We start from the raw sequence: 7,064 nt of genomic DNA, 5'->3' as shown, positions 1-7,064 counted from the left end.
TTTAGCCGCCCTGAGGCTCTTCCTCCTGGCTGTAGGTTTGTGGAGGTGTCGCAAGACTGCCCTGAGGTGAAGACACGATGCATCAGCAGCAACACTGATCAGTAAGTGGTTGGTCATAAACATCTTATGCCTAGAGTTATAGCCGTAGGTAAAGTTTCACTTTTGCGACTCTGCTCCACCCAGAAGGTGTCTTAAAAGCTTTTTCTGCATACGTCAGTCAGATTGGGTGGCATTCAGTGGACTGCAAAGGTCAAGTGTCAGGTCAGAGTGTCCTCTTCCTTCGTGCTTATGACCTGAGTTTTCTGTTGCATCAAGGGCGTAGATTTGGTTTTGGCATTGGTGGGGACGGATGATTCAACCACCGAACCCTGCCCTGTTTCTTTTTTTTTTTCCTTTTCGTCTTTGCTTCTTGATAAAAAAAAAAGGGAGAAATATACTTGCCTACATATGCTATTCTACATGCTTTTAAACCATTTAAAATTACAATTCATAGTTTTACATGTGAATTATATAATGTTAAGTTACTATTAAACAAATGACTAAGTATTTTATACTTTAGTTTACTTCAACCATATTCCATATAAATCAGGTATCATACAAAAATAAAAATAGCTTAAAATACAGTCATGACAATAAAAGAATATGACTTTAAGGACTTAACAACATTACTTCAGTTATATTACACCAACATCTCTGATACATTAGCACTAAGGGAACACTGAATGACCTGGTGGTTTTTGTCCAGAAAACTACTCATCTAAGATTACCACAAAGTAAAAGATCTCTTAGCAAAATTATGCAACATTTTAGGCACACAATTGCCCCTATCAAGTCAGTGAGCTGGGGTGTTTTACTCTAAACATGAACTACTGTTACAGCAACAGACATGGACTACTGGTGTCCCACACAACAACTCAATGTCCACTATGTGAAGGAGCCAAACACATGCCTTCTCCTCTCATTAACTGAGATAAACTGCTGGCATATTTGTTTTACATCTATACTGTCCAGTCTCTCCTGGTGGACATGGTAACACGTTATTCATGGTTACATACAATTTTAGACTGATGTGGGCCAAAGCCTAAAACGATGTGCCGGGAGTTTGCTGTTCTCCCCGGTTCAGATATTTGAAGTTTGCACAGCTACATTCTCGCCTGAAAAATTTTTAAAAGTTTATTTTGCAACCCAGAAAGAGTAATCAGAGGGGCACTGAAATTCGGGATTGTCCGAGAAAAAACGGGAGGGTTGGCATGTATTGCCTTGCATTGCCTGTAACGTTATTATGATGGACAGGTTTTATGAGTGAACTTGACTTTAAGTGACTTACAGGTTTCTTTGAAAAATACTTTCTTATATCCAGGTTCTTTTTGCTGCCATCCTCCTCTCCTCCTAGCAGCGCAGGATTGCCGCTGCTAAAACTAAACAGAGCGCCCTGAAAGGCACAGCCAATCACATTGGCCATATTTGTCACATGATATAGGACTCCAGTAGAGAACGTAATTTAACTCTTTCTGCACCGCTGGGTGAATGAGACGTTGACAGATCGCTTTTTTTTTTTTTTTATTTCTATCGGTTTTGTTTTTCTTTACTCGAAGAGATCAAATTATTGGTGGGGACAATTCAATAATCGCTGGATATTGGTGGGGACATGTCCCTTCCATCCATGCCAAATCTACGCCCTTGTGTTGCATACATCAAAATTGTCACCCTTACTAATTTTTAGCATAGTTGTTGACCTTTGAACTTTCCAGTTTGTGTGTGGCATCACTGTGACACTGACAGCTTTGACCTGCTGTTGGCATTTACCTAAAATGTGTTTTTCACTTTTGTCTGTAAGTGCAACCAAGCTAACTGTAGTTGGCATCAGAATATTTTCCATGTTCCTATCTCAGACTTGAAGCACTACCTGTCTGTCTCAAGGGCAGGAAAATTCAGTCATCTCTGCCTTTTCAGGCCGCCTTTTACTTCTTTGAAAGTTATATATCTTATTTAGTTTCTAGTGCTGCTTTTAGGGGCTGCAAAGTCACTGAATACTGATTTCTTTCTTTCTTTCTTTCTTTCTTTCTTTCTTTCTTTCTTTCTTTCTTAACTGGGAACATATTTTCTTGTTTAATCTTTTGCCGGCAGTGAGGAAATTCCTGAAACCATATGCACTCTAAGTTTTACATGCTGCACCTTTATTCTCCAGAAGAATTTCCTTCCCATGCACCCAAAATTATCAAGTTGTTTGACAATGACCAATTGCACTGGCGTGAGTGGACATTGTCTGCAAAGAGCTCTCTAAATGGTTGGACGGAGATGGCCTGACTTTAGAAAGTTCAGCCCCATTTGGAAAAAAAACAAAACGTCTTGGAGCAAACACTGGGATGTGGACCAGTGTGTCTACAGTATTTACACATTCAATCTTTAAGATACTGTGTGTGCTGTGATCTGTTAAAGAGTCATTTGTTATTACATTACTGAAACAAATCCTACTTTCATAAATTTATCTATAAACAAATCCAATACAATGGTGAAGTAATAATTCAGATGAATTATTTAATTTTCTTTATTTTTTGGGAGGAGGGGGGTTATCTTGGCCAGATATGTCAAAAGTAAAAAGAACTGATTTTATTATTTGTTCGATTGCATGCATTTGTATTTATTTATTTATTTATTTATTGCACAAATGCACAATAAAATCAATTTAAAAAAACAACAAGACAACATTAACTTTCCTCCAGAGAGTTTCTATCTTTCATCAACGGGAATCGGAAAAGTACAATTGAGGGAAACTATTACAATAAATAGGAAATGTTGTTGTTTACAGTGAAATCAGAGGGGTTGCCAGCATGCTGGCTTTCCAGTTATAAAGTCTTTGCTGCCAATTTTAACAATGTTTTACAGCCTTTAGGATGTTGAGCAACCGTACAAAACAATACACCAAAGAGGATGTGCAAACCTCCCAACATGCTCTTTGTAAGGAGTACAATACATCTGTTGCACGATAGGTCATCGCTCATCTTCAGGGTCCTGTGGTCAAGGTCCTGTCAGCCTTTGAGGGAGTGAATTTCTCTGAACTTTACTCACACTTTGTCATATAACCACCTCCACATCTAAAGTAATGCTTTTAAAGCAGTGGTTACTGCTTTTTAATGGAAAAACAAACACTGACCATGCTATTTTGCTATATAAATATTTTTGTATTCATTTTTATATTGTTTTTAATGACACCTGTTTCCAGTTAGGCTGTATCTAAGAGAATACATAATTCAGGGTGCAATTGACAGTTAGTTTCAGCATGGATAAACACTGGAATTCACTGTCCATAAGTTGCTAATAAATTCATAAATTCAGTCAATAAATTGTAATAGGACAATTATTCATCACAGTCCCAAATCGCAGAGAGGCATTAGCAAATTGCTGATCAACAAGCTGAAATAATAAATGTCCTTATATTAATCAAGTTGTTCATTTTGCCTGGTATTAAAGAATTTCTTATCACCCCTACAAAACAACTATCATTTTCTGCTGCCTTTCCAAGCCATCCTGCAGTCCCGCAACTTTTACTGAGTGAAACAGATTGTGGGCTGGATTTGTCAGACTATGCCTAAAGCACAATGCATACATTGTTGCATGACTTTCCTCTGAAGCCCAGAGACTAAGCCGGGTCAACTCAGTATATGTTTAAACCAGGTGAAAACTCACTGATTATTTCTCAGCCATTGTGATGTAATGTGAGAGAAGCGCCATCTTGAATTCTTAAATTAACGCTCTTCCCTGGAACAAAGAGTCACTGGCTCCAGTTAACAAAACACATTAAGCTGAATGGTGGGAAATTAGCCACACCTAGGCAGACAAAGAAATACTGTGGTCAGTCCATCACTTAAACTCAGTTGAGTAAATAAACTATGGTAACATGCCATGAGAACACGCATTCATACAGTGAGAAAGGAAGATCGTCTCTTAGGTTTCACTACCTAGTAAAGTAAAAGTACTTTCATTACATTTTTAAAATTACTTTAAAAAAAAAATGTAAAACTGCATTCATTTGTCACTTTTTAAGGTAGAGCGAGTCCTGTGGTTTTTAACCTAGAAGTGTGGCGCTCTTCAGAGACTTAAAAACTACTCACTTAATCAATAGACTATTGATGTTTGATGTAGGAAGGTCTGTTTCACAAAGTTGGAATTGTGTTGCCTGACCTTTCCTGCTGTGAACATGAAATCTCACGAGAAGTTTAAATGAAACTGAGTCTTTGGTGGAATCGCTAAAGCTGTAAACTCACCAGTACACACATTTAGGAACTACTAGGTCCATGTTGAACAGTATTTCTGTCTGAAAAATAGTCGAGTCAGAGTATTAAGTTGCAGAAAGCACCTAAAATACTTCAAAATTGTGTGCTTTCACTGCTGTACAGGACATTGTCTTTGATCTCTGTGTTGCTTCTTCAGCAGTTATTGGATTTCTCCGATTACCTAACATTTATTTTTTCTGATACAACGCAGTTTCAGTCACTGTAAGTCCATACAAAGAGAACAAGGAATGGATGAAATAAATTTAGTGTTCAGTCCTCTTCCCATAGTACTTTATGGCTCTGTTTGCATTAATCACCTCCAGTGAAATTTTCCCAGCACTCCTCACAAGACCCCATGCCCACAACTATGCCTGTATATCACGGCTCGAGCCTTACAAAGGCTGTCTCTGCCTCGCTAGTATCGTGACTTAATGTTTGGTACCAGGCTCCACTATGGTGCGGCCCTATGTCAGCTTATGTCAAGCAGTATTTACAGAAGGAGTTAATGGTGTTTCTGTTGTGTAGTTTTAAGGAGGGAGGTGCAGAATACAGATGATAAGATGTGCCTGGATGGTGTGGTTGGTTTTTACTTTTTGAATCTACAGAAAGTACATCGTTTCTGTCAAGTAAAACTATACCGTACTTCTATTTTTTTTTAATAATTAGGAAAAGCTGCCTTCATTTTGTTTTATTACCAAGCAGCTTTAACATTGCCTGAGTTAACTAAACGGTTAACCATCTAACCATCTAAAAGCTCAAGTTATCTTTTTTTTTTTTAAGATTATGTTTAAAGGGTGATATAGACCATGCTGCTGTTGTGTTTAAGAAGTCCCTGATGGCTCTCACAGCGTAACAATGTTGTGTTTTTAAACATACTGCCACAGCTTTGTTTACAGTTATTATAACAGAGTTTATCATTTTAGATTTGACATTTTACTCCATTCCAAATGAGAGTCTGGGGGATATTACTCCATCTTCTGAGAGGAAAACTGAAGATGAATAAAAACAAGGAAAGCAAATAAGATTCCTTTAAAATTCTTTCCAAACTCAAAATCACACTTTCTCAAATGTTGCATATGAAGCGAATTAAACCTAAAGGCTTTAGACCTTCAAGTAATCTAAAACATTTAGATTACTTGAACAGTTAAACTGTCATTTTACTCATGCTAGCATGACTAGTTTAGAGACTTCAGTGTATGGTAGACTGAAATATCCCAGCAATTTAATGAAGTTTACATTCGTGGCACCCATAGCATAAAGAGTAATAGCTTTGGTAATCTCCCCCAGTTTTCCTAGTTTTGTTCAGTACAATATACTGAGAACTACTGGTCCTCTGATTTCACATCAAGCTCAATCATCAAGTCACATTTCCATTTTCTTTTTCCAATGTGTAATATCTGCAACATAACCAATGGCATTTACATCAGCTTAATTCATCCATCCACCCATTGTCTTAGCTGCTTATCAAGTTCAGGGTTGCAAGACGCAATAATTAGCACATAAAACCATACAAGGCTACCATACTGAACTAACAGGGAACACAACGTCAGCATGTTAGCTAAAGTTATGAGGATGTTAGCATGCTGATGTTGGCATTTAGGACAGTCTTAGTTTTCCATTTACAACTGTCTTAGTTCAGACACACCTCTTTGTCCCTGTTTACACGTGAAGATATAACCTGCAGCTACTTTTGTGAAGCTGTGAGGGTGTTGGCTGTATTATTCGTACAGTGCTGCTGATGAATACACTGAAAATAAATTTCAGTCTAAAGACGTGAATCATTGTTTGCATACCGCCTGTGTTATCTGACACCTTCTTTATCGGCTAAGAAGTGTTTACAATTGGCCTGTGAACAAATATGAGACAGGATTTACTCTTCAGCGGTGCCCATACTTGCAATAGAACCACACTTAATAACAACTTTCTGTTCACAATATGAGACTAAACAGGGGTGAATGAGTAACTGACTCTAAACTGACTGACTCATTATAATTGTTGGGCGTGTGAGGTTGGTGACCTGAAGTTGTTCCCAGGAAACAATGTGAAGTGAAGTCCCGTTTCACCATGTAATCACGGACCAAGCTGACTCTGCAGAATGACAGATACGTTCATAGAAGACTTTCTTTTCCAAAGTCATGAATGGCCATTTGTTTAAAAATAATAGGGCTTGCTGTTCAACCACATTTGAACTTTAGCCATGTCTTCAAAGCACAAACCAAAAGCTATTGGTGTAGCCCTGTGGATTGGGGGGGGGGGCTCAAAAATGTGTCAGAATACAGTGAATGATCTATGTGGACAACAGACACTAGTTTGAAGAACTTGTCTGAAATTATTTACCCTACGGATAAGAGGCTTCTTGTTGGGGCATGTATAAATAGTTTCCTTTATCTCACCATAAGCCCCATTATTTGCATAAAACAGTTTTTTGTCAGCTTTCAAAGTTTGATGTCTTCTGCCTCCAACAAGTCCAGCAAGAAAAAAAAAAAGACATCAGTGTCGCTCTGCTGACCGAACATAAAAAGAGACCATTACAAAGGTTGAACTGTTTTACCCCGCTTCACCCTCCCACCCTTTCTTTTGGCAGAAACAATGTTGCAGCATTACTTGTTATCCTTCCCCCCTGATGATTTTCTTTAGCATTTTTTACTCCGCTTGTTTGAACAGATGCTGCCCCCTCCTGTAGCCCCCATCCTCTGGGATTGCCATAAGGCTCAGCACAATGAGGTAACACTCAATTTCATTAATGGTGAGAGTCCGGTCCAGTAAGTTCCTTCCAGTAACAAACATCAA

Source organism: Perissodus microlepis, chromosome 12, assembly GCF_051167445.1.
Source record: "Perissodus microlepis isolate ML-2025 ecotype Zambia chromosome 12, ASM5116744v1, whole genome shotgun sequence".
Taxonomy (NCBI): domain Eukaryota; kingdom Metazoa; phylum Chordata; class Actinopteri; order Cichliformes; family Cichlidae; genus Perissodus; species Perissodus microlepis.
The sequence above is the reverse complement of the archived record's forward strand: the minus strand, read 5'-3'. Positions refer to the sequence as shown.